This window comes from Grus americana, chromosome 1 (assembly GCF_028858705.1).
Source record: "Grus americana isolate bGruAme1 chromosome 1, bGruAme1.mat, whole genome shotgun sequence".
Classification (NCBI taxonomy): domain Eukaryota; kingdom Metazoa; phylum Chordata; class Aves; order Gruiformes; family Gruidae; genus Grus; species Grus americana.
In genome coordinates, this window is record NC_072852.1 from 147,109,905 (window position 1) to 147,137,872 (window position 27,968).

Here is a 27,968-nt window from a genome sequence, read left to right on the forward strand (position 1 = left end):
GTTTTATTATCACAAATTATTTGTCCTGGTTTGACATAATACAGAATTCACACTCTAAATAAATACATAGTTAAAGGCAATCATGAAGGCAAACGCAATTCTGACATGCAATCTCAGAAAACAATAATTCCGATACAAATCAGTGGAAGAATTAAGACTGTCAACAGTGTTTTAAACTTGTTTTGAATTGGGAGAGGAAGGAAAGGCTGCCATGTGCGAGAGAACTCTGTTAGTGAGCGGTGCTAAAACCAACGCTAATATTGTTTAAACTAGCTTGCGTTTATAATGCTGTAAAATCAGAAATACATCAGAAACATAAATCATTAAAATCAGTCACCACAATTTTGTTCTGGGAGATGGGCATCCATGAGTGACAATGTTGTAAAAGTTTCTCTCACACTATAGTTTTCTAAGTTGAATGCCACAAGAAATGTAAAGATACTACAAATGTGCTAACAAACCTTACTCTCTATTTTATTAAGAAACCTAATATTTTTTAAAAGGGGAAATAACACCAAATCTAGTTAATTCATAGCAATGAAAACACTGTGCATCAGTGAATGCCATAAATTAGCAAACAGAAGAACCTAAAGTATGCTATTATATTTAAATGACCTTACTACAGCACTATATAACTTTGTGAGGTGAAGATGACAGTCATTTTTGTGCAATGAGTGGTAGTTTCAAGAAGGTGAAAGTAAACTAGTAAATGATCCATTTTCAAAAATATTCTCATTCTCTCATTCTGAAAATAATACAAAGAAGTGACCGGACTCCCTTGTTATTAAAAGTAGCTGCCAATTTCACTGTAAGATGAGATAGCAATACCAGTCTAGACTACATTAAAATTATAGAACCAGGGTGAATAAAATAGCAGCAAAGTCATGACAAAAAATTGTTTTACCCACTCTGCACATGTCAACACTAACTAGAATATGTCCCACTTTTTCAATATAACCAATTATCAGACAGGAGAGATATAGAGAGATATATATATATGGGCTTTTAGTGGTACAAAATGAAAACCATCCCAATATCTGGAAGTATCATTTAAAGTATTTGAACAAATTGTTTACATCCAGGCACTGCACAGATTACAGCGTGCGCACACTCCCAGTCTGAATGCTGAAGGCAAAACAACACTGTGATTCTAAAGGTAAACAATTATTTTGCTATTTCTAGTGCCACTGTTTTTTTTATTCTATTAACACAGAAATTTAGAAGTCAGTAAATTCAGTTTTAAGCAACAACGACTGAACTGCAGCACTCTCCAAAGAATGGAGGGCTGCTCAAAAACTAGTTGTTTTCCTTGCCCTACCGTCTAGCACCACCGTTTCTTCGAAAGAGGTCTTCTGTCCTTAACATGGCTGCCATGCCTTACATAACATCAATGAATGAGAATGTAGTTATTTTGTTTCCTAGGACGTGCGCTGCCCATTAGCCATATGATTCTCCATATGGCACTGCAAACAGTCGAGACAAAGCTTTGCAGTAACGCAGCTCCAAAGATCAGCATCCTCTGAGACTAAGCAGCAGCAGAAACTCAGCCTTCACAAGCTTTAAATTCCCTTTTGTATCTTTCTCTAGTAAATAACAGGCATTCTTACCTTAAGAAAACAATAATAAAAATGCTCAGTAGAGCCTCCTCTGTTTCATCTGTGCTCGTAAAAAAAAATCTTGGCGCAACTGTCTGCTGCAGCAGGTAATCAATAATATAACCTGCTTCTTCTGTTGCCAGAGCTGCTCCATCTGAAGGCTGGCTAACGTGAACACTGTCAGTGTGAGTCATACCAGTGACTCAGAGCAGATGCAGAGCTGCAGGAGGAGTTTCAGTTTCAGGGCTTCCTCTCGCCCGCTCCTTCCCACTCTGTGTCGTACAGGCACGCACGCACTTGCTGCCCATGTGTCTGTGTATGCCAGCAGATTGACCCAGCTTTTTCTTTCAGCAGCAAGTTTGATTTCATCCTCTACATAATCCTGTTTGTTTGTTGTTTTGTCATTTTTTTTTTCCAAGATGGCAATTCTGGTTCTTTCCTCACTGTAAATATATTTATCTTGAATGCAAAAGCTTGCTCTGCAAGCCAGGTCAATACTGTGGTATGCCAGGTGGTGTGCTACTACAGTGTATCTGTGGGCTCACACCGCTCATCAAGACTAGGAGAAGAATTCAAATACCCCAGGAAAGATTCTAAACCAGAAGTATTGAGTTAGGGCAATATGCATTTATTCATCACAAGTTCATAGGAAAGTGCCTCTGATTTTATTAAGTGCTCTGGGGAAGACAAATTTGGTCTCTAATGCAGTGAGATAAAAGAAGCGTGGGAAGGACTATGGGATGCACATGAGCAGAAATCCTATGTGCCTGACATCAGCTCAGCAGGGAGAAGTGCTTACAGGAAAAGAGCATAGCTGCATTATAGACAGGGGAAGCACATTTAGGTTTAGGTTTGAATTCTGGCAGTGTCCCCCACAGCTATCCATCTCACTAGGCACGGATGGCCACAGTCAAAGAAGCAATTTGATCACCGGTTTATTTCCCAAGCCTGCCAGACTCCCCACTGAATACAACTGAGAGCAAGCATCATGAAGCCAAAGTTAGGCACTTAATGCTAGACAGTGTTCATATGCACTGCTGTACTGGTTACACTTCATTTCTGAAAGGCACATTATACTAAGAGGTTGCAGCGTTGAGCAAATCCAGCCTTCAGAAGAGGCAGATGAAGCCCTCTACTACTGAGCCAGCAGGTCAACCACATGGAAACAAATTATAGTGGGATGAATCAAGACAGTATTGTCAAAAGAAACTGCTGGCCCAAGGAACAATGTCATTAAAATGAGTAGAGCTGCTTAGCAGCCATTCATGTAAACATCCCAGATAGTTTGGGGAAAAGGCACTTGGTTTATGTCAAAGCATTTACAGAGGAACATCTTTCCTCATACTTAGCAAATGTCCAGCTGGCTAAAGCCCAGATAAACAGATTTGTGTTGAGACTTCTCATGGAAAAGCGAATATCAAAGCATGACTTTCATGGTTCTGCGGTTGTTTGTTTGTTTCTTTTTAAAGAATTCCTTCTTTTGCAAAGCCCAACCAATGAAAGGTACGTTCACCCATCCAAACCAAGTATGTGCACAGCACTGTTCAGTATTGCACCTGGTTGTTATTAAAGCTGCTGAACGAACTTCGTACTATTGATGGCGAATGTTTATTCCCTCCATGTGTCTCAAAGCAGCTAAGAACACTGGCTTGGCAGGGATCAAGAGATGAGAAGGAATCAAGCTGAGCAAAACAATCCTTGAAGCATGGTCATGGAGGTAACATAAACAAGGGGGATAAAGAATAGCCGGTGTCTCTGAAGATGCACTGAACTAAACTCTTTCCCCTAAAACCACTAGTATTCTATTACTTGGAAAATCTGTTCAATCCCATCCTTTCCCCCAATTTACTAATGACAGTGAATCTTTGTTCAAGTCAAGCTTTCAAGGCTTTATTTTTGTGTCTAAAAAGAATGCTAAAACCCACAGCATGCCTGGGGGAAAAAAAAAAAAAAAAAAGGAAAAAGAAAAAAAAGAGAAGAACAGCAACACCCCACCACCACCACCACACCAAGACTCCTGAGATTTGAAACACGAAAACTAGCAGCAAGGCCACGGTCCAAATGGCATCTCTGACACAAGCAGAGAGGAAAACAAAACTGGAAGGTACTTCAAATGTCTGGGGGTTTTGGGTTTTTCTGGGCGGAGTGGTGGTGGTGGTTTTTGTTTGTCTGGTTTTAAATGTATGGCATGCCATTGTATATCTACATTCAATTTTGTGCTGCTGTCCACCTAAAAGCATGCATTTGGACCAAGATGACTCAGAAAAGAGCTGTTACAGGCCTCAAAGAGATAAAACACACCAAGAGCGAGCATGCACTTTGTAAAGTGCACATACTTGCCCCAGCTGCAAATGACCTCATCTACTAATCAGAAGTGATCTAGCTGTTGCAGGCAGCAGTTCCATGTTGCTTAATTTATCAGTCTCCTTAGCTGGACCTTCTGCAATAGCAAGGGTTTAGATCCTGGGTCCAGGATCAGGAAAACCTGATGCTTCTTACCCCAGCAGAGGTAAAACACCAAAAACTTACACTGATGTGGATGAAATCTTGAATACGAATTTAATACAGCCTGCTAAACTAAACACTGCTGCAACAGATTTTGCATTAAAAGGCAGTGTAGACTATTATACACTCTTTAAGGACTAGAGATAAGAGTTTTTCCTTTTCTCCTTTACAAAACAAGCAAGTAAAGGCTTTTCTATAGTACCTATTCAACATGGTACCCCAGAACATGCTAGGCTAAAGAATCCTGTTCATCATCATCATCTCCCTGTCTCTGGGAATTTGTTTGCTTGGGATTTTGTTTAAAAAGTCATCATTATGCCAACAATGGCGGAAATGGTTTCCCACAGCCTTTTCCAGGTTGTCAGATTCCATATTAACCTGCTTTCTCATGAACGCTCAGTCTACAGTCAGATTGTCCTTACTGAGAACACCAACCTCTACTCCTGTTCTTGAGCCCTTTTTTTTTTAGTTCTTAGCTATACTGTCCCAGGGGAGGGGGGGGGAACCAAGAAAAAAAAACAAACCCAAAACCCCAGAAACATTCATTTTCTTCAAGGACAGAGCTGGCTCCCAATGCAATAGAGTAACAGAAGCAGATTGAGGACCACTGTCAGTACCCACAGCGATGCTTCCCCTCCTCCTTCCCTCCTACCCCTCATAACCTTCCAGTCATCTTTTCATCAGCTGCATACTCTGCTGCATCCTAATGTTTTGTAGCCTTGTTCTTCTGAGCCCTGTGGAAAGGTGGGAGTTCAGAGATACTAATAGCACTGTCGCATGTTTTCAAGATGAAAAGCAGAGCACATTTTCTGTTCAGGTTCATACTCCCTTTATCGTTGCTATGGGCATTTACAGTACTTTCCAAAGGTCCTCATCAGTAAGCAGCCACACAAGGAGGTGAGCACTGTGCACACACACACAGTAGAAGAGACCCACTGCAGAAGGAGCACATATTTTGATAAGACATCTAGGCAAAAAGTCGAGAAAGGAAATATTTTTGCATCATCTTACAAAGCACAACTAACTGACTTGACCAAGGTTGCTCCACATGTCCACAGCAAAGCCAAATGCAGAAACTAGATTTCAGTGTCTTGCTCACTAGGCCATCAGACTTCCCTTTCGGTGCATCTCAGTAGCAGGTTCATTTCTTCCACCTAATTACCTTTTGTGGGTAATTTTGATATGCTATGACAACAGCACTGTTTGTTTCTCAGGAAAATGAAAACTCCTGCTGGGAAAAGCATTAGCACTAGAACCTTTATCCTGTGCAGACAATGAATATGTAGCCAAAAATATAGGCCTGTAATGAAGGGCTACTTACATGTGATAAGAAACTATTCATTGTTACTTTAGGTAGAAGGCTAACAATTCTTAGAATGAGCACCTGCCACACATCATGATAAAAAGGAGGAGCTACAAGACACTTCAAGGTCCTTATATACGTACTTTTCAGAAAGGGAGGACACTAATTGCCTCCAGGAGCATCCTTATCTCCCTGAGGCATACAGTGAGCAATTACCAAAACCAAAGTATTGAGAAACTAGGGGAAAGGTAATTTGGGTCAGGGTCCCCACAACCACTGACCTTTAAGCCCCCTACCCAAATTATCCCACCTACTCAAAAGATAGAGGCGGAGAAAGGAACTGAGCATGCGTTCTAGTTTGCATACTAGGTGAAGAAATATGAACCAATTATTGTAATGGGGAGCGTACCACCTTGTAATCTTTGTAACATTTGTGTATAAATATGACAAGAGAACCAGCCTTAGATGTGCCTGATTAGAGGAACTATCCTCCTGACACCCAGCGTTGCAATAAAAGGAAATGTCTGCTTCTTAATGCTAAATTGGTGTTAAGGAGTTTTCTTTCATTCCCGAATTTTGGTGACAAATAGAGGAAGCCGCACATGAAAGCAGAGTTTTAGTGATTGAGTATGGGAGGAGGGAAGAGGAAGCCCTTATTCATACACATTTAGCATCTATATTTATATAACAGGACACACTATAGTAGTTGATCTTTTTACCATCAGTACATCACCCACCAATGTCTCAGTAGCATCTTAAACTCGCTTCTACAAAAGCAGTTAGCAAAGCATCCCACAAGAGGCTATGGAAAACCGTTTTCACCACACCACGCAAGTACAGCTCTTCACTGAGATCACCTCCTCAAGTTACTGCTATAGCTGCGACCCAAGTAAAATATACTTTGTATTTATCTTGTAACAATCCAAAGCTACATATCCTGCACTGGAAAGAGACTAAAAACTTACAAGCTGCCTGTAACTTACTGCACAGATCTCAGAGGAAGTACTTCTGCACATCTAGTGAAAATGCACAAGACGACCTAAATGCCCTTTTCCTCTTTATGGTCTGTTCTCTGCAGATGAAATGAGACTCTGAGAGACTAAGATCAGAGAAATCAGTCAAAACAAGGCAAGAAAAATATATCTCCTAGTAACAAAGATGTACTGACCAGATGAGAGACTATAGTTTACGACACTGCTGTGGCTCCTGCCTATACAAACGTCGATATGTTTGCTGCAGGCGAAGGCTTGCTTGGATAAGGACTCCCCAGATTGCACTTGATGTCAGCATAGTGTCAGCTGATCTTTTGGCAGCTGGTCTGCTCACATCTATCCACTTCTGTTCTCTTTTTCTCTTTAATGCCAACATCTGCCCATGTTTTGCATTGACAGAAAAGGTCAGCAAGACCCTAATGATACATTCAACCTGATAATCAAGTGATGCACCATTTGCAATTACCATGTGCCCAATCTCACTCCCCTTATATTCAGAGCTCTGCTTTTTCCTAAAAAAAAACCCCTGTACAGTGCAAGTGCAGAAGCATCTGTAATCTCAAATCTTACACACATGCTGTAGAGACCGCTTTGGATAACAGAGAAAGCAAGTCGGAAAACACCTAGTCTCTCCAAGGCTTCCAAGAATATTGAAATTTGTTCTATCAACACAGATCCAAATTTCTGATTCCAAACAAACTTTTTCTTTACAATGTACAACTGCTTCTCTGTTTCAGACCAGCGTGACCCATTTTCTGCACTCATACAATAATTTCAAGTGAACATTGATCTGTGAGTCCTAACAAAAGAGACATCCAATGGTTGTTTTGAGGCAAGTGTGTTACTATATGACTTGAACATCATGGTTCCCTGCATTGTCTATCAAAATGCTATACTCTCGTGGGAATTGTCCACATGCACTCATTTTGCTTATTCAATACACTCTATAAATTTTCTGAGTGAAGTTTTTCCTGTTGTATTCACAATGCAGGACTTGCAGATCTCATGCTGGTCTTCGTGACCTACAATGGGTAAGTTCTTCAAATGCCTCACAAAGAGCAATTGTCAATGCTGGAGAAAGTCGATGCAAAGACTTATTGTTTTCTCCGTACCATCTGCTGCACTGGGTAAACTAAATCAAAAAACTGTGAAACTGAAAGTAAAGCTGGACAATTTTCATGACTATTGTGCAACATTTCTTATAAAATTTACTCCTCTTCTGCATGAAGACCAGCTGTAATGCAAGATTTCTGTGTTTGCACAACAGATTTCTAATGCTTTGTCTTGTCTTCTCAACTCATCTGTTAACTTTGCAAGTTAACCAGCCCCTATTTTTAGCAGGGAAATAATCTTCTGATATGTTCCTTCTCAGTAAAGTCATGAAAAGGAACTCCCTACCTAGACACGTTTAAGTGCCTCATTCTCTTATTCCTATTCTTGGCATTCTTTGCCATGCAAAAAATGTCCTGTTGTTAGTACAGCATAATACAGCACTTCACAAAAAGCTAAGAGGGTCTCCAAACGTATGTCAACCAGTAACAGATCTAATAAAAAGAAAAGCCACGGTTAAAGCATTTTTCTTCTTTCTCTCTCAAATTTACTTCTTCTTTCAAAATAAATTATGTAACAATCCAATCAGAAAGAGTTATCTGCAAGCTCACAAATTTTAAGTCGCTACTTGTGAATCCAACCTTTATTTGTAGTGCGCTGCAAATTATTCCCCAGATTAATGCCACCAAATATCAATGGGACCATTCAAAGATTAAGGTACTGTACATGTTGGATTGTATATCAGAATTCAGACCAGTGGGAGCCCAAAGTGGAAAAGCTTATTAAATGTGTTGATAATGGAAGTGTTTCTTTCACGATTAATATAAATTTTGACATTCAGAACTTAATTGACTTCAGATCATTTGGGATTTTTCCTAAAATTAGGCCATGGAAAAAAGCTTACAAAAAGTAGCACCTCAGTATTTTAATGTAGTTTCAAAAAATCTTAATGTCAAAGACTACATGTCTCATTCTAAGAACAGTCAGCTACAAACCAGCAAACCTACAAAGATAATAAGAGAAGGCAAAAAACAAAAAAGCAAGAATAGGTTCAGAATCTCCTTATTAAAGAAACCATTTTCTTGTTCTTCAGGTACATAGAAATACAGACTGCTCCAAACAGACCCCCGTGCACCGTTTGTTGGCACTTCTACCAGTTATGACATCTTTTTCCATGATCTATTGGCAGATCAAGTGGTATATCAGAGCTGTGAGTGGTTGCTTTGGCTTTTTTTTTAAAATCAGCTTCATTTGTTTGCATGTAATCAGAAGTATGTATTGATGTATTGCTATATATATTTCTAGATTACTTTCACTTCCTAATATGGTAGAAGGTCTCATTGCATGGGATGTCTTGGGGACTAAAGGGAGACCAGTGATTACAGATTATTGCATCATATAGTGTTTTCAGAAAAGACTTTGAGTCCTTGAATTTATAGGGAATTAGACTGGGCAGATAATAATTGAAGACATTGCATCATTTAATTACCAGGTTTAACGCATTATTAGAGTCTCATTGACCTTCTCTAACAATGTTTGTGTGTCTGTATTAAGGAAGCATAATTAGTGTTAAGGAATTATGATTACATGGAAAACATTGGTAACTGTGCTACTTAAAGGTAATTTTTTGATATCTATATCCTACGATTCTACAGAGCATCCATTCCGTTTCCCATCAAATGTATGGCATCCATTCATTCAGTTGTTGAACAGATCCACCTGTCACCAAACAATGCCAGCTATGCAGAAAAGTGATGTGCATAGCTCCATGCACAACCTCTTGTTTATAGTTCAGTTCCACCAGCCTAAACTGGTAAGATTACTGGCATCGTCCTTTTATATTATTAAAGGTAGCAAAACATATATTTTTCTATTACCCTGCCTTCCCTTACTTCCACCTGCTTCTAATTCTGTCTCTGATGTACTTCTGGAATTGATGGCTACTCATGCATTTGCCCGATGAGGCTCACAATGGTCACAGACCCCGAGTCCTGCCACCCTGCACCACTGGGAGCTGCAGCTGCCCTTCCCAGCCCTACCTGGGCCACAGACCCAAGCTTTCCTTGACATGGAGATTTGTTTGGTGAAAAGCACAGGTCTCCTGGCATGCATTTTGCACCTGAGACAGAGTCAGGATAGAGACAAAGCATGGACCCAGAAATCTAGGAAATAACAGGACACGTTAGCCTCATTACGTGTTCTCCAGATCACCTCACAGTTTTTAACCCAAACCAGAGGAAGGCAAGGTTTCCCTTCCCCCAGCTCATCAGGTTTGGGGTTTTTTGGGGACATGGGACTGGGTGGTTGTGTTTTGGTGTTTTGTTTTTTTTCAAATGGAAGAATGAAGCAGATAGAGTCCGAGGCTCAGAGGCACAAGTTTCTAGGGCCCATCTCACTTAGCCTGTAATGATTTTATTCATTATTTCCCTGACATTACCCGAAGACTCTTGGGAATTGGATTTTAAGCTTTGATTAGTGCACTAAATATTGGACAAGCTTTCTTTCAAGGTATTATTAAGTAACTTTGGGATTAGTTCTGGAAGGAAGATAGCCATTTATCCCCCATCCAAACCTTGTGAGGTTGATTCTAATCAACGCCGAACTGCCTAAAGAACTATTTAATAAATTACAGTCACATTCCCAGAAAAGTGCGCTCCAAAATACATTTACTTTTGCAAGTTAAGGATTTCAAACAGTCATGAAATAATTTTAGAGATAAAGAAGACATACTGAAAAGATTTGGCTATAAATACAAGATCACCAATACAAGCGTAAGTCAGCAAGAGCCGCACAGACAGGTAGTGTAAAAATACTTTATCGATTGCTATAGTCCAAAATAGCATTAACTCTCTGTTCATTTCTCTTGGGAAAAACAATTCTAATAATCCTCCATGAAAGACCTCCCGAAATAGAATACAGTATATACATCTTTGCTAATTATATCAAGATTGAACGGAGACACCAAACTGAGTAAAAAGAAAGAAGACAAAGCCTTTATCTGTGTCAGTTCTTCAACACAATGTAAGAAATTCTCTCTCTAATACAAAGAATAGTCATTTATAGCTTCAGAACCATCCATTTTGCTCGAGAACAACCGAACTATCTCCAGTTCGGTTAACTACTGCACAATTCTGATCCAGTGAGGAAATCACAACTAAGGGCAAATACCAGCACGGAGCTGCAGTTGCCTTGAGCCAGGCACAGCAGAGTATGAAAACTACATGATCTACACCCATAACTATGGAAGGACTCTTAAAATACACAGGCTGTAATTCAGTGTAACAGCCGTAGTTAAGATAGAAAAGGAAACGGACACATGAAAATTAAAGGTAGACAACCAAAAGCTATTCTCACATTAAACCAGTTTCAAAAGTATAGGTGTTTTTCTTTTTACAGTGGGTCTAAAAAAGGGTAAGCAGCACCTGTTAGACAGTGTTTCTAAATAGCCTGCCTTTTTTAGGAATTCATATAATAGGCTGAAACCAGACAAATACTGGCCAAACACTATTTCAAAAGGACCTGATGCTTTGTCAGCTTCATATAAATGAGATTAAAGTTTATTTTTATAGACTGTAATTTAGATAGCAGCAATCACAAGCCTTTTTTTGTACAAAAATGGTGCACGTTTCTGCTACCCACTCTTTCCCCCCCTCAGTTCTTCCTCCCAAAAAATAATTGATTGCAGGTTCAAAAGATATCATGGAGACGTGCCTGAGCCTTTTTACAAATAGTACCAAACTTTGCATGAAATTGGTAGCAATTATAGATTATATAAGAGAGTGAGAAAGAAATAATAATTTTTTAGCCTGCATAAAAAGCTTTCCACGCAGGAAAGCAACATATTTTTGGTATCTTACTTGTGACCTTTTGGTTTAAGAGAAGTCTTTTCAGGTTTATTACTCCAATGTTCCATATCATTATAGGCTAAAAACCTGTAAAATAGGTATTAAAAGGAGGAAATACATAGTCTGTAGAGTTAAGTTTTTCATTGAAAAATCTCTCATTAAGGAAAAGAAAAAAAAAGGAAAAGTAGGAACTTCAAAAATTGCATTAAAGAAACAAATCTATTGATTCCTCCTACATGCAGCCTGCTAACCAGAAATAAAGGAATCTTTAAGAACATAAATTAAAAAGTTGTGGTTTAAAATTCTGTAATGCCTCTGATCTCTTTAATAGGTTGACAATTACTGCAATCCATGCATACCCCTTATACGCAACATGGAGGCTGAAGAGACTACATTAACAAGATCATCCAGCAGAGTCAGAAAATGCACTGAATTCTCTACTTTCTCAGAAACAAGACAGGCAGAGCCCGCTTCAGAGCACCTAAGCTATGCAGGAGCTAAGTTGCCAACTTAGGTGTCAGGAATCACCTCTCCGAAGGCATTCACTTCTCTCTAAAACTGCGGAGGGGATGAAGTCTGCTGGTGCTAATATGCCCCAATCAGGCCTACCAACAAATACAGAAAATCTGCAGAAGACAGACAGAAATACTGCAGCGGCTTAAATGAGTGCTAAAGTTAAATAGGGAGGCTATCCAGTAAAAGCAGAGTTCAAAATAGAACATAGATGGGAAGAATCTGGCTGTGAGGTATGAGATGTTTTTAGAAGATGATAGACAGAGGAAATGTCAGAGCTGGGGAATCAAGACTCTCAGCAAGGCAAAGATCGATGTTACCATCAAGAGGATACAAGTTCCAGTTAATATACCATCCTGAGAGCAGTTCCTAGTGTATGGTCTTGAAAGGAGAGAAGTTAATAACACTGTGGTGGCTTGCTAATGGGGCAAGCTGGTTTAGAGAACAGGAAATGGAGAAGTGATGGCAAAACTGCACGGCAAGTCATCTTAGGGGAAAGCGTGGCAGGGAAAGTCAAATAGCACAGTTAACTATAGATGGAGAAAGATTCAGGGAGGTAGATTCAGGAGAGGAGTGATTCAGGCAGAGATAAAGGCACACATTTGTAAGCTGCAACAGCGAGCTGACTGACAGGCTGCTCAGAAGCAAACACAAGAAAATGAGATGCCTGGGGAAGCTGTGACAGTAAAGAGAGAGGGAGAGAGAGAAGCAAAAGGACTAAGGAAGAGATCATCAGGAAAGCTTTATTAAAGTATTATTTGGCAAGAAAAAACAATGTTCATCAAATCTTTGGGGGAAAAAAAAAAGAAAGCAAGCAACTTTTCAGCTCCGTTTCCCCTGTTTTGAATTTAGGCAGAAGAGTTTTAAGGCTGCTAAGACTTTGCTGTATTTAACTGTGCTCATTCCCAGCGGTAAGGCCTCTTCCACTGACACAGGGGTCTGAAGAGCCATGCAGACCTCTGCAGGTTTCAGTCTGGATGAAGGTCCTAAGCACATCTTGGCCGATGAAATTTTCCAATGTGAACCTATCGCTCCCTGAAAGTTCAAGTCTGACTGGCAAGAATGCAAGTAAGACGCTAAACCATACAACTCTGTTATCAGAGGCTTCAAAAGTCATTCCCTGAATCAAGCCTTCCTTGTTCAGTGGACTAACCATTTACCACCACGCAAAAAATTCTTCCACCAAAGCAAGCCAAACAAAATGATTCTATGATTCTATAAGTGCTATTTAACATGAAGCATTTAAGGTTTGCTTAGCTTCTTTAATGCAATAAAGGCAATAATAATGACTAATGGGAAAGCAATACCATGCAAGTTTCCATCGTTTCATGGACCACAGATCAGAAACTCCTGGTCTGCCATTAAGCAATGATGAAAAGTTTGGCTACTGGAGCTGCAATACAGAGCTAAGCAAATCCTCCACGATCCCTGAGCATGCTGTAGCTCAGTTACACAAAACACATGACAATGACACATTAAGCTTGGACACTGTTTTGGGCCACCCATCCCTGAAACTCCTGGGCTTTTGACTCATGACAGAAATACTCCTTTATAGTCACTACAGCTTTCTCCAAGCATCGCATTGCTGATTGGCTCTAGCGCCATTTTTCTGAATGTGGCACTGACGGAAAAGCTGACAAGAAGAAAAACATCAGTACCTCCAGCAGAACTGCTGTGCAGAGCCTCCCCAGGATATTCTATTGCACAGGCTGCAGGCCTGGAAAGGTACCATGGCAGGTATAGCCTCTAATACTGCAGAAGCCACACATCCACAGAAAAAGGAAAAACAGTATTGCAAAGTTTAAGCCTCCTATGATACTCTATTATCAACACCCTGAAATTTATAACACAGCTGCCTGAAGCAGTTGCCTTTTATTGTCCTCTTTAAGTCCACACACTGTTTTTTGTACTATAAGAAGGAGCTACCAATTACAGGGTTGTCTTGAGGAGATGGATGACAAATACAGGAGGAAGGGATAACTAATAGGACTGCTTCTTTACATCTTGGAAGTTTCGGGGGCTGCTCATCCTCCTTTTTCCTCAGAAATCTCTTGCTCGTCAGTTTTCTTACAGTACAAAGAGCAGTGGAGGAAGGTAGGGAAAAGGTAGATAGACAGAGAACAGTATTATGGTATTCCAGACTCAGCCTAGTTTCTAAAAACTAAAGGCAGTAACAGCTGAAGTACAAGACAAATCTGGTTTAGATGCAGGACTGTGGAGAATAAAGCACCAGACAGAATGAAAAACTGTCTCCAGCTCACATAACACTCAACATACCCATATTTGTGTACCAAAGCAGACCAGCCCTAGTTTTTCAAAATAGCCTAAAATTAATCCCAGCAAGACATGAGCCACTGGATAGCATCTTTAGCATTCAATTTGGGAGAGCACTGAGAGCAACTGGTGCAGAGCAGGATGTCTCTAAGATAATCTCTAAACTGCTATCAAGTCTCAAGGTGTTCCTACTATCATCTGCAAGCACAAAAATGAGACTTCAGGAAATTACTGTTACTCCTTTTTCTCTCCCCTTAACTTCTCAAGCCTGAGAGCTAACAACCTGTGCTGGTTTTGACTGCAATAGAGTTAATTTTCTTCATAGTAGCAAGTACGGGGCTATGTTTTGGATTTGGGCTGAAAACAGTGTTGATAACACAGGGATGTTTTAGTTATTGCTGAGTAGTGCTTACATAGAGTCAAGTTGCTGCTTCTAACAACACCCCAACAGCAAGTAGCCTGAGGTGCACAATTAGTTGGGAAGGGGCAGCCAGGACAGCTGATCGAGACTGGCCAAAGGGATATTCCATACCATAGGACATCATGCTCCGTATATAACTGGGGAAGCTATCCGGGAGGCAGGATCATGGCTCAGGAACTTGCTGAGCATTGGCTTCAGGTGGTGAGAAATTGTGCTGTGCATCACTTGTTTTGTATATTCTTTTATCATCATCATTATCATCATCTTTCTTTTCTGTGCTATTAAACTGTCTATCTCAACTCACAAGTTTTACTTTTTTTTTCTTTTTGATTCTCTCCCCCATCCCACTGTGGGAGAGGGAAGTGAGAGAACAGCCGTGTGGTTGTAGCTGCCAGATGAGTTAAACCACTACACAACCCTAATAAGAAAAAGAAAAAAAGAAAAAAAAAAAGACAAAAATATTTTTCAGATAAGTAATTAAAATGATGTCTTCTTTTAGACAGAGATTACACAGTTAAACATCCAAAGAGTATTCAATCCCCTGGAAATTTTTTTATCATGTTGCCAGACTGAACAAACAAAATAAAATCTATTTTTGCAGCATACAGACTGACATATGGCTGCTAAAGAAGGGGGAGACTTGTGTGCTTAGGGCTGATAAAAGATAATGTCCCATTCATGCACACATGAACCACAATCAAGTGCTTACCTTTCTTTGCAGGTAAAAACACAAAATCAATCAACTAGTTTGTCAGTCATTTTGTTCTATTTTGCCAAGTCTGTCTGCTTTGTCACCCTTCAAATGATTAAAACAAAATCATTCAGAGCTAATTACCCACCTGAAAAAATATGCCTATAGGTAGGCGTCATTTTTAAGAGTAAAGACAGGAACAGTTTTGTCCTGGCATTCTTTTAAGAAATGTAAAATTTGTGCCAAAGAAGTAACTAACTCATGTATTTACAAGAAATCTTTTAATATATTTCTTGAAGAAATGTCACTTAGAACATGAAGGTACACAGACTACAAAACCTGAATCCCTTTAGATTAAGTTCAGCAAATACAGCGAATATATTAAGATGACAGTGCAGAGGTACAGACCTACCCGTCTTCCTGCACAGGTCCACATTCATCCACATCTGGCTTAATGCTGCACTGGGAGACTGAAGATTAAACCAAGGAAAGGTACGTTTGCAAAGAAAATTAAGGCATGTTAAGGCAGAAAAACCCCTTAAGATGAAACTACTGGGAGAAGCATTACATTGACAAGATACACCCTCTGTCATGGTGTTGTCCCAAGGCTGGTGCAGGGTCATAAGTTTTGAAGCAGCTGTGGAGCTATAGAACGTATCAGGAATTAGAAACTTTGTGATATTCAATGTTTTCCTTAAATGCCCAACTGCTAACATTTTAAGACTAGGCAAAAGGCTCAGGTCTGATTTCTAAAACTAAGCAACCATCATTGCAAATCTGTGCTCTTTTATGATTTAGCAGAGGGAAGTTTGAAGACATGAACCACAAAAGTTCATGGAACTCAATTAGAAGGACCTCCACCTTAGGATTATTTAAAACCTCATCAATGTTTAAACCTAGCTTGAATAGCGAGTCTTGACCACTGGCAGCAAGGCAGCTGCACCCAAACCAGCTTCCAGTTGCTCAGACCAGAATACTGCAGAAGTATTTAGCCTAGGTTCATTAGCAGAAAGGGGGATCCATGTTGCCACAAAACACAACCAAATATTCTGTTCCTTTTGAAAGGAAAGGGAGAGTAAATGCAGAAGAGCAGATGCAGAGTAGCTGCCACAAGTAGCTACTAGCTATCGTTCCTGAAGTGATAGAAGACCTGCAGCCACAGCATTTCAGCCATGGGACCAGAAGAAACAGCTAGCCCAGTGAAAGACCACAACTTCTACTTGTCTGTTGTGAATCCCTTCAACAAGTCCATGACATCTGAAACATGCTTGCGTCTTGAGACACAAGAAAGTGAAGAACTCCTAACACTGCAGCTTGCTCTTCGTATGAAAATGCATGTGGGAATTGAAACAGGCTATACTCACTCCTGCAGTATGTCAGACAAAGGCCTAACCACAGAAATATGGGCTCTTGGGTTTTTTTATATCCAGCAACCAAATAAAACTAAGGCTTAGTTCGGTGTAGTAACATTGTAGTATTAACCTGTGTATGGGCAGAGTGCAGCTTATTCTTTCTAAAACGTGTGATGCCTTTTAAAAGACTAGTAAGATTAAGGAACTGATCAAGAATAGCAAATGTCAAAGAGCAGACACAACTAGTACTTTCTATCCAATCCAAATATGATTCTATAAAAACAACACTTATAAAACAGGTGGGGTTTTTTTGTTTTGTTTTGTTGTGGTTTGTTTAGGGTTTTTTTAAAGGAATACTGGTTAGAATCAAAACAGCATAACACAATCTTAGGCACATGAAAAATGTTGATGCAAAAGACAGAAATGCCATTCTTTGGCTCTGAAGACCTGCCTGTCCCAACCAGATATTCTGCATTTATGGCTATAAAGATAAAAGCTCAGGATCAAAGTACTGAAGTTTAACAAGTTAAAACACATTAGCTGAAGCAGAGCAAACACAAAGCAAAGTCACTTAAGCTTAACCTCAGTCCCGTGTGAACTACACAGATAAATAACCTTGCATCTGCAGCGAGCGAAGGATATGCCTGCATAAGATTACTACTATATGCTGGCCTGTTAAACATCAATACCAGGATAAGGAGTCTGGTCCTCAAGTCACTAACCTGAATAGATCAAATCAGCCCAAATACATCTCTGACAAGCTAGATTGTCTGCAGATCGAGGGCTGCTGAAGCCATGAAGGAAAAACACCTTCTGACATATCAGACCATCCCTGCCAGAGACTGTTGTGTGGTTATGAATATAACAATAACACATGCAAAGAAGTCAGGAGATAGGGCAGTCAAGGATAAAAATCAAGACTTACTACTCAGAAGTTTTCTTAAGAAAGTTATGACTGTTGTTCACTTCCACTAATCCACTACTAACACTAGAATGAAAGAGTTATCAAGATGACAGCTACATAAATAAGGTAGAAATTTTCCCAATTAATAGTTCTGCAGACATATCCGTCATTCTTTGGGCTTCTCAAGTGGTTACATTAAGTAAATTTCCTATGCTAAAAAGTAGTTGATACTGTAATAAAAATCAGAGTGAGTACTGTGCTAAGTTCTAACATTATTTTAGGCAGCCTATACCGGACACCACCCTAAATTTTCTGTATGTCCTAAGTTCTAGTAACGTTTTTCTGGCTCTTGGCAATGAACTTTTTTTTTTCCACAACCATGGAAAAAGTGAGCTGGTTCCCTTCATCGGGACAGCGCTCTTCTCTCAGAAGGACAGCACAAATTTAAGACTTCCCCCTGAAAACACACAGCCATCTCCTGTGCCTTGCTACGTCACAGGGTGCTCTCAATAACTCCTGCCCTCTGACTCTGTAGCCATACATCCACAAGCAAAGCCACCTCCCCTTCTCCCTCTAGTAACTTCTTTCAATTTGTTTGTGAAAAATGCTCAAACTGGTTTTCCCTATGGTTATAGATAAATTCTTTAACATAAGTTATTTAAAACACTGACTCCAGACAGATAACTCTTTATTCTGCAAGTAACTTCACCAATATCAGCAAAACTTACTCAGCACAAGAAAAGCACCAATGCTCAACTTCAAGCTGTTTTCAAAACGTAGGATTGGGTGAGACACAGGAACAATTCAGTTTTCCAAGGCGAGAGTTTTGTGCTTCTGAGCACAGCTGCCTAATGAGGAGGAGAAATCCAATATGCGTTATCAATCATGAGCGTCTCAAGTGTCTTGTGCAAATTTGTCTCCTTTAGAAAACAGCTAGGAAGCACTAATCAATAACTATACATAACTCTGAATTGCTTCACTTTGTCTGTGGCTGATATATGCCATTTAGCAATGAATGAATGAATGAATAAATAAATAAAAAGAAGCCAGAGAATCCGTGGGGATGCAAGGCACATCAAAAGCAGAGATTAGCAAAGCCTCACACATCTGTGATCCACATTTCTGGCTTTTTTTGACAGGTATAAGCAAAAGTGACAGCAAAACTGGAGAACTACTGTAAAAGGTAGACTACTTAAGAAATGCTTCTTAGTAACTGTTTCCTTGTTTCACCCTTAATACAGCAAAACCACTTTAAATATTCTAGTGACACAAATTAAAAGCATTAAGAAAACAAAAAGTCTGTCACTTTGCAGAGACCTTGGGTTCCTCTGACTACATCTGTTGCCTTCAGGTAGCAATTGCCAAGTCCCATCCGAAATCTGTCAGTGCTTTAGACCTCAACTTGCCTCTAGCTTGCATCTGTTATGCTTGCACCACAAGCCTTCAGCAGAAAGAACTCATGCCACTAATATGTCAGATAATTTTTCACCTCTTTGCGACAAGACTTTCTAACATGCCTACCTGTAGAGGCCCAAGCAAGTTGGTTCAAGCCAGATTGGTGCTGGCTTCACCAGCAAAACCTGCAGAAAAAACAATCTGAGTGAATCCTTCGCTCCCACCCTACTTCCAACAGCAGGCTCGTGTCCCTCAGAGTGCAGACAACTGGGTTGCAGCCCAGACAAATAAAAGTGCACTTACAGCCTTTACAAAACCAGTAATACTGATGCAAACAAGCACATCCTGTTTCAGCTGGTTTCCAACAGTTACCTAAAAACCTCTTAACTTTGCTTAAACTACGCTTAACTACCAGCCTTGTATTTTGTCTTCCAATTAATCATTTGTCAGTTCCAAAGGTCTGCAAGTAGAAAGGAGACACTGAAACTAAAGCAGGGCTTTTCTATTCCCCAAAGCAGCAACATGCAGCTACCCCAACTCTCACCTGCAAGAGCTAAACCTTTCAGACTTTGTTGATGAACCAGAACATGATATCATTTTGTTTAAAAGAAATTACTTTTTTCATCTAAAACCAAAGAGCTACAAGTTCTAGCAGTATTTCTGTTTTCTGTACATTGCTTGTTATCATTCCTCGCATTTGCTTGTCCTATTTCAAACTTCTTGGGATTCACAATTCAGGAGGGAAAAACAGCTCAGTTAAAAATCATTTTCAGTGGTCCACTAATTTTTTTTTTTTCATTTATGCACACTGTAAGAGAGAAATACACTTTTTTTTTTTAATAATTGTGAATGACATGTCCTTTGTCTGTTCACATGGGTAATTACAAATTATTTCCCTCCTTCTCAGTCTGTTTCACTTTGATGTTCTACCTTTGCAGGAGCAGTTATTACACAGTAAAATCATTCAGATGAGAAATTCAGGTAAAATGCAAATCCTGCAACAAAACACTGTACTTAAACAGCAAAATTAGTATAAATAAGTACTACGGGTTTTCGTCATTAATAGCTATGGAGGTCTAAATGCACACCCCAAGGGTCAGATGTTCACTGTATATTTTCATTAGATTGCATTAGAGGCAGAAATGTAAGGCCATGGGACTGACTTAATACGAGAAGGTGGCCTTTTCCTGTACAACAGCTGACATCTGTCTCCACCTAAAACTACTGCGAGTGTTGATCATGAGACTTTCAGGTTTAATTGGCTGTAACAACCACAAGCAGTACAAACCACAGTAGGAAGTCAGTTAATGAACTTGCAACAAATGTAACAATTGCTACCAAGACAAAATTATGAGCCTGTTTTAAATAACAGTACTCCTTCCTTCTGCATTACTTACATTTTCTCCTGCTACAAAAATTTACAAACGCTTTTTTCATTTCCAGTCTCTAAGATTTTCACAGAAGTAAAGGTTTGATCCAACACCCACCGATGTCAGAGGAAGAGACAAATCAGGCCATAAAGAGAGGAAAATATCCAGGCTGTAAAAGGTCTGTTCTGACCAATTTAGTTTCTGGCTTTAGCAGCTTTTAGTGACACCAAGAGCCAAGAACAAAGACTCCCTGAGCTGGAGACTTGGCACGTATCATAAGCAAAGACGAGGATGGGTTTTGTGTAATCTTTGTTCTCTGTGCACTTATCATCGTGAACTCCATTCATGCACTGGGACCTATTTATGCTCCTGCAACAAAACAGAACTTGAAATTCTTTTTTAAAAAAAGGAAAAGGGGGGGAAAAAAGAAAAATATTGGAAAATATTACATCACTTCATCCTATCTTCTCTGACCTACAGAAGTTTTTAGTTTGTTGTCCCAGCTTACCTGAATACGTGCCCTGTACAACCACAAAGCCAAACTTAAGAGTTTGTGTGTAAACGTAACTTAGGTGCATATGTAAGTTTGCATATTTGTACATGTTTCTCACGCACAGATGTGTATACAAACACCTATTTCTGAGCAGAAAACCATCTACAGATGTCGCATTTATTTGCGCTCTCTGTGCCCACAGCCAAAAGGTAGTAAATGTTGGTTCCCAGAACTTTATCTTAAGCAAATCTGTCATTATTAGGTCAAGTTCAAAGAGGAAAGCAGCCAACAGGTCAAAAGAAAAAAAAAAGCAAACCATAATATTTTGATTGGCCTTTTCATTGGTTTTGGAGAGTTCCCGAATAACACACTGTACAAGAGACAGCTACCAATTTTTTTTGTTTTACTGAAATTAAAAGTCAATTTCATGGGTAGCAACAATTCTGTCCAGCAAATAAATTATCATAATAATTTACTGTCTCGAGTTGTCCCCTTCTTTATACTTCATTTTCCTTGAGCAATAAGAAAGCACTCCTTTTAATTTCTCATGTATTAATAAAATTCTCTGTCTTAAAGCCTAAACTCACATTGCATGGGAAAGAACACACACTTTTTGCAAAGCAAGATCATTATTGATCGCAGTGTAACAATCAGCAACTGCCATACACTTCCTATCCCTCTATAAAACCAAACTTATGTTCGAAACATACCTATCAAATTCAGGACCCCAGCCTCATTCAACTGTCCAAAAAGAGACAGACGACTAAAAAAAGCACCCGGCATAACAATCTAAGAAACCCACAGCCCATATGCAGCACAAGTTCGTATGCTTGTGCTGTGTATGTTAAGAACCAGAACTATCGCTAAATGCTGAACGCTCGGCCCAGTACACCACAGCGCTTTCTTGATGAGGCTGACAAGTCTCCTCTTGCACTGCAGGAGGTCCCAGATTGGGTTCTGTCTACCCACGACCGCTCACTCCTCCTCTCAGCGATCACTTTGGACAAAACCAGAAGTAGTGAAGGGGAGAAAAGTCTGCAGATTCTAATACAGGGGGTGACTTGTACCAAAAAAGTCAACAAAACAACCCCAAAACCTGAAGAACTACTACGATGCTTGAGCTTATACTGTTTCTTGGGATGTTCTAAAAGGACTGGAACTCTCACCAGTCAACAGCCACATAGAGCCTTTTATGTCACCCTCCTATGAGCCGTGTCGCATTTTTTCCCCCATGATGCAAGCAGCCATAAATAGATGTGGGAATTCAAAAATATTAAATGAGTTTTGTGGGATTTGTTTTCTTTACTTAAAAAGGAAGTAAGGAAAGAAAAAAAAAATTATACAGTGCAATACATTTAATTACATTTAGAATTGTCTGAGAAAAAAAGAGAATGACCTGAACAAATTTAGCATCTGAAACAAAGTCCAGTTTTACAGCACACCAAAATAAAACCATACAGAAATACAGAACTGTCCCAAAGCCAGAGTACAGGGCGTGTGTTTACTTTATGTAGACACCATCATTGCCCACAACAGACATTGATACCTATGAATTAGATATGAGAATATAGTTTTTCCCTTCTATTTGATCTACAGTCACTCAGAAGAAAACCACAAGAAACTTGACTAGCTTACAGATGGTGTTGCCCCATGCTTGCTCTGAAATACTTTGCTTTTCCTTCATCAAGAAAACATCCCAAACTCAGATATATCTCACTAAAATGTATTTTTATATAAACTCCAGAAACTTACTGTTTTTCTTGAATATTCTGTTTTCACTAACTATAAAGTCAAAGAAAATTTGAAACCACAAACTGAAAAACAAAGATTCAGGAAATTTCTAAAAATATCTGTTAAAATGGTGACTTAAATCATGAAAAGAAATCTCTCCAGACAAATATTTTCTTCTCAAAATAGAAATAAGCATCCTACCATATTCACTGTGGTTTGTTTAATGATTATAAATTTGAGCAGTAAAAATCAAAAAATACAAAAAGTTTCCCACATCTGCTTTGTGAAGAAAGCCCCAGAGAGAAAGAAAGATTTTTTCCATCTTGAGATCTGTAAGTACTTCTATTGTCCAAGACATTATACTTTGACTTATCAACTAGTCCTTTTACAGAGTTTGTACTAAATAGATGATTTTTACTACTGTAACACAGGCAAAATAATATTGAACTTCCATTAATTGGAGGTATGTTAGAAAACATTGATTGATAACACCCATGTCACCAGTTAGATTTTAAGCTTTGCTGTAATTTTAGTTGAGAAAACATTTTTCTCTGAAATCTGGAGCACACAATTGCTAAAGAATTGGAAAGTGTATATAACAGGTAACATTGAAGCTTTGATTCAATGAAATATTGATATTTCATTAATATTGATCTTGCAACTTTGGCATAGAAATGTAAAATTCTGTTTCTAACGACAAGACTGCTAACTGTCAAAAGAGTGAAACACTAAATAAAAATCCTAGAAAAATGTATGTCTGCACATATAAAAGCAATCACTATCCAAAGTTTCCAGACAAAATGCAAGGTGAAAAATAAGTAATGCATCACTGCTGCTAAAAGTAAAGCTTATTATATCCTTTCTCTTAAAACTTGAGTACATATCCAGAAAAAATGTACATAATTTTTTTCACACAAATGTTTTCAAGTAGGATTAAACACTGCACAACATTTCATTTTCCTGTTTCTTGTTTAGTGAGCAGATATAGACTGCTTTAAAAGTAGAAGCATTTAATCCAAGTAGAAGACAAGTGCTTCGTGTTCTTCAAACAAAGCTTTTAGTCTGGATAAAGGAAAAAGTTTAATCACTTTGCTCAGTTAAGTCTGTACATTTAAGAAATATTTCTGGACAGGAGCTCTGAAAATGATCTTTTTAATGTTTGCACAAAACCAAGGTGATCTAAACAAAGAGGCCTTTTTTCTCTGTAGGCGTCTTTTTTCATTAAAAACAGGCCTTCCAGTTCAAGATCTGCAGTGTAAAGGAAAATGCTGCTGTTGCTCAAACGTTTACACTATTTGTTTAAGACTTAATTCCTCTGAGCTATCGAAACACAACCTGTCAGCAGTTCAACCCTTCAACCAAAAAAGAGAAGACATTCACCTTCAGGCTCACAAGGGGAGACCTGGTTTGCATCAGAGCTGACACAAAAGCCTTCTGCAATGGACAATTCTCTTGCACAGTTAATAGCCAGCCTAAAAACAACAACAACGTCCCCCAAGATACTCGTTATGGACTTAACACTGAGTGTTTGAAAGTCCTTGCGGATAAGCATTTTTGTTTTGGTTTAGTATCAAACGCTTCTACTGTGCACTTTGGCTACAGCCCAACGCTGCCCCGGCACCTCTTCACACCGTGAGTGGCAGAGAAGGGCTGTCCACCCAGAGCAGCCCGTACCCTGCGTTGCCTCAATGCACAAACTGCCTCCTATTCTCAGCAAAGGAAGGACAGGGAAGACAAAGGTCCCCAGTACTGACCCGTACAACTCAAACATACGTGCTCCCCCCCTGCCACACAGGTTCCCTTGTTCAGCCTACAGTTTTGCAATTACCACCTCATCGGGACGTTGGGCTAAGTCACATTTCTCCACTCAGCTCTAGTCCCACAACTCAAATGGCTGATGCAACAACAGAAAAACAGCACCAGAACTGAGTTCTGAGAACTCTGCTTTCAGCAGAGAGCATGGCATTCTAGATCCTAGCTACAAATTACTACATTGAGCAAATTAGGCGAGAAGTTTCTTATACATGTCCAAGAACCTAAAAATGGCTCTACCTAAGCCATACCATAGCAGTTCCCGTTTTGCCCTGCATTGGCCCATTTGTGTCTGTAAAAAGTATGTTTTACAATCAAATCTAGACAACCACTGCCAGTGACTCACTGAAGCACCATTACTAATCTGGGATTTACGCCATCATTTTTCAGTCAAGACTGATTAAAGAGATTTGGCAATACTGCAAACATAATTCAGCATCTCTGGCACTGTTTAGAAAACTGTGATCACAGCTTCACATGTATTAAGACTGGTGGCCATCTGCAAAATTTCATGCTGATGCATCCAAAGAACATATATTCAGCCAGCCATTTGAACTGTGGGTGAAAAACATGGGCGGGAAAAGAAGATGATAAGATCCAACAGAATATTATTAAGCAAATATCCTGTTCTAGAGAGGCTAAAGCTCCAGCATTAAAACTAGACACTTCATGCAATGCTGTCTCACATTTTGCATACGCATTTTATAACATCAAAATATGTTAACAACAAACTAAACCTCAAGACTTCTATTAAAAATATAGACAACTGATTTTGATACACCACACCTTAAAACAATAATTACTTAAATGTGTTATCAAACTCCAACAGTGTTTCTCCCCCTACTTCCTCTTTCCCTTCAACTTTGCCTGGAAATCATTAACTCCAACAAAAGGAGCAAACCCACATTGCTTCAAGCACTCTTCTGGCACCAAGAAATGGAAGCAGCGTATAAAGTTAATTAAGAGCGCAATTTTAAAAGCTGTGGTATCAGCAAAGTGAAGGTGCAGACAGCAGCAAATTTTCTGTGACTCTTTACTAGAGAACTTGCCTCCACCTCCATCTGAAAGCCAACATCTAGTGCTCTGAATATGGAAATTCAGTTAAAGCCTAGAGGTCGAACTGCTGCCAGCAACAGATTTCAGATTCAAGCAGATGGAGAAAGAAACTCCAGCTCCAACAGGTAGGGATGACTGCTGCTAAATGGGGCTACGCCTTGGTTTGGAGAATCGTCACACAGTTGATAGCAAATCCCTTTCAGAGGGAAAGTAGACCAGTCAGCCGGACAGTGCAAACAAACTACAGTATCACATTTCCAAAGCCCTTCAACATGCTGCATGTCCCTCTGATCATGACACTCACATTTTCCAGTAAAAATCTTCATGGGGACATCACATCCTTCCCACTCCACCTTCATGCCCCTCCTGTTCTCCAAAGGAGACCACTCCCTTCCTACTCATCTTGCAAACTTTGCTCATCATATGTGTCATTTCAAGGACTTCCACACTGGCCACGGCTGCCAGGGATGCTTCTCTTCTCAGGTCTAAACCCTGCCCTCATTTCCACCCTTCTACCACCAAATACAGAACGTTGCCGAGGAATTAACTATCTGATAAACGCCATGTCATACACATGCATCAGTACCAAAATATCACTTTCAAATGTGAACATGGCAGAAGAGAAGGTCTCTGGGAAAGGACTTTTTTGAGCATCTGAGCCAGAGTATCAGGTCTATACAGCATATGGCAAAGTTTCTTCGTGAAAAATCAGAGGGACAAGAGCAGGACGCATGTCTGAAAGGCAGCATAGGAAATGGCTTTAGTTGGGCTGCCACAAGAACAGAAGGGTTATGAACCATTCTGGTATTCTGGTAAATATGGGCATATACTATACACGCATACAGGCGCAGTCTCTTTTTCTCACACACATCTTTACTAGATGTTATTTAAGAATATTCAAATGAAAGCCCAAAACCATGCAAAAAACAACAAACCAAAACTACCCAGCCATAAAAAGGAAACATGTAGCTTTATCTTCCTTTTCAACCTTCTGCTACCTCCCCATTACCTTACTCGCAGCGCCTGCTCTCAGACCTGTGCAACATGCCATTTAGGAGAAAACCAGGTCTACACCCATATTACTTCCAACCACACCTACCTCAACAGGAAAGCACAAATATAACCTGCATCATTGTATCATCTCATTCCTGTCTGCAAACAATAACCTCAGACAAATGCAAGACTCCATTACAAAGTATCATCTCCACTAAAAAAAGCAAACACACAAAAAAAATCTTTTCCCTACAGTTACCCCCCTGCACAAAGCATTTAACCACTATTAACCAAACCCTTCCTCAACACACCTTGTAAAGAGGTGCAACAGCTGTTCAGAAGTAAACAGGGAGGCAGTAAACAGCATGGGGGAAGGAGACTGACTTCCATTTGACAGTCTGGGAAGGCTTACACTTCAGGAAGGACGGGAAGCAGCTCTTCAGAGGCTGTTCCTCTGACCAGAAACAACTCTCATGCTGCCTGGTCTGGAGGAGGGTAGAGTTGTTTCTTAGTCGTGAGATGTTACCCTCTTATTTTAGTTCAGTAGGAAACAAAAAACCTTTTATATCCAATATGCCGTGCTACTCAGAGCTACCTGACAGAAAGGACTACAAGCCAACATTTTAGTAATGCATCAAGGTTCCAGCTTCAACACACAACAGCCACAAGAGTCTCACCTTAAAAAATATCCTAACCAAGTGTCCAATCAGAAGTAAAAAGCTGTTCATTTGGGCAGAGAAGAAATTGTATCTTGGAGCTGATGGAAACGGGAGAGATCAGATCATGACAGCAGATTACCAATGAGAGGATAACAAGCCATTTCGTTGGTGTCAATGGCTTGTTGAAGACATAGTAAATTAGGCAACCATGGTTTTATTTTTAAGTCATCTTTCTTCCTCTCTGGAAATTAACTACATTTGCATATTTCTTTCTACCCACAGGGTAACCATTAAAGAAGTTTTTATATTAGTAATCATCATCACTAAAATCAAAGCATCTGAGACAGTATTTTAGGATAACGATGCAAAGTGAAATATTATTTCTATATACAACAACTGCAATTAATAGTGTTCTTTGATTTAGGTATCTGTAGTAGTCAACATGGGAACCTCATGTTTCACTTTCGGGGGGTTTTTTTCCTGTTATGCTTTAGAAGGCTGATTTTGAAAGTACAGCAAATTCTTATAACTTAAAAATTCTACACAGGCTCTGTACTGGACCTTCTAACTCACACAGTGCCTTGAAGGTACTCCTTTCGAGCATTATTTCAGTATTTTGAAAATTTATTGTGTAGAAGGCTGCTACTTATTTCATTTTCTTTCTGAGAAATGCAAATCTCCCATTTTTTAGACTTTTGGGTGCTTTTACTTTCTGACTGCTAATTCTGTTAATACAGTAGTACCGAAGTTCCCTCACAGTTCATAGTTCCCCTTCCTTGTTTTTTTTCTTGCGGTTTTGGTTTTTTTTTTTTTTCAAGTCTTGTTTCTTGCAGTTCCCTAAGTTATGCTCTCATGATCTTCGATAATAATTCTAGAGGGTCTTTCATTATCTCCTTCCCACCAAGTACATCATAAAAATAATGACAGATAAATGATAATTTCCTTATTTTCCCCATAAATTAATGTCAAGGGTTTTTTTAAAGTTTGTTTGCCTAGAACTCATACATATGGCTT

The 27,968-nt window shown here is 39.4% G+C and overlaps 1 protein-coding gene across 26 annotated transcripts in view; it reads right to left on the minus strand.

Annotated features, from left to right (window-relative positions):
* The window catches only part of INPP4A (inositol polyphosphate-4-phosphatase type I A), a 130,678-nt gene that overhangs the window by 91,171 nt on the left and 11,539 nt on the right, over positions 1–27,968 (minus strand). For 3 of the 26 annotated variants that reach the window (XM_054817792.1, XM_054817823.1, XM_054817864.1), the window contains exon 1: positions 1,608–1,772. The exons of 22 other annotated variants lie outside the window; for them this stretch is intronic. The gene's annotated coding sequence lies outside the window, so the exon portion shown is untranslated. Of the gene's footprint in view, positions 1–1,607; positions 1,773–27,968 lie in introns of those variants that run through there. One more of the 26 variants, XM_054817912.1, reaches the window with a different exon arrangement.